Consider the following 1,165-nt stretch of genomic DNA (forward strand, 5'->3'; position numbering starts at 1 on the left):
CCCTGGCTGCCCCCCCCAGCACCTCTGCCTCAGCACAGCTATTTTCAGCCACTGCCCCCAAGGGTGCAGGAGCCACAGCCCTGCCCCTGCCGGGGACCCAGTGAGCCTGGCCCACAGCAAGATGGGGCACGGGGCCGTGGGGCTGGGTTGCTTCTTTGCAGGGAGACGGCTAGAGACCAGACCTGGTCGGAGCCCCCCAGCTGCCCACCTGCAGCAGCCTCCTCTGGCACGGCCAGGGCGTTCGGCTCAGCGGGTGCAAGGAGCAGGGCGGTGGCTTGGCCCTGTTTGGCACATTTGGCATCCCTCAGCTCCGGCTGACACTGTCTGGCTTCTCCTAAGAGCCCCGGAGGGCAGGGGGTCCCCGCAGGGCCACAGCCGTGGCTGCCTGGCACTCGGCTCCCTGCCAGTTCTGAGTTCAACATTAACCCGTCTGCAAGGCAAGCATGGGACTTGCACCCAATCCTTCCCTCAACCCCTCTGGGGAGACCATACCCTGACCCCCACAGTGGCGATGTCCCCACTGCCAAGGCTGGGACATCCCCAAGCCCCGTGCACCCACCCTCTGCCCCCAGCGTGGGACCTCATCTCCCCTACCTGGCCAGGGGATGCCCCAGACGCTGAGGACCGAAGATGCTCTCCTGCTGTGTTGGGGATGAGGCTGAAGCCAAGCAGCCAAGCTGTGGCCACCAGCACTCGGTGGCCCCGGCTGGCCCTCCGCAGCACCCCCAGGCTCCCTGCCGCTCCCCCCACCCCGTGCTGGGCTCCAGCCCAGATGCCAAGGTCCGGCAGCGGGACAGCAGTTATTTCTGGCTGAGAAAGGGGGCGGAGCAGGGGCAACCCTTGGGGACCAGGACACCGTCACCCCAGCACGGAGCAGGGCTGACCCTTGGGGACCAGGACACCATCACCCCAGCATGGAGCAGGGGTGACCTCTGGGGACTGGGACACTGTCACCCTGGCACGGAGCAGGGCTGACCCTTGGGGACTGGGGTGGTGGCCGTGCAGCAGCGGCAGGAGGTGGCCGTGTGCCACACGTGCCCAGGCCAGCTCGGGGGCAGATCGGAGGCAGGCAGGCCAGGCCGGGTGGGATAGCGGCAGTTTATTTCTGAGCTGGGTACACAACCGTGTGGTGAAGGTGGGTCATGGTGGCTGGTGCGGCGAGGGG

This window comes from Egretta garzetta, unplaced genomic scaffold, assembly GCF_000687185.1.
Source record: "Egretta garzetta isolate BGI_Z169 unplaced genomic scaffold, ASM68718v1 scaffold270, whole genome shotgun sequence".
Taxonomy (NCBI): Eukaryota; Metazoa; Chordata; class Aves; order Pelecaniformes; family Ardeidae; genus Egretta; species Egretta garzetta.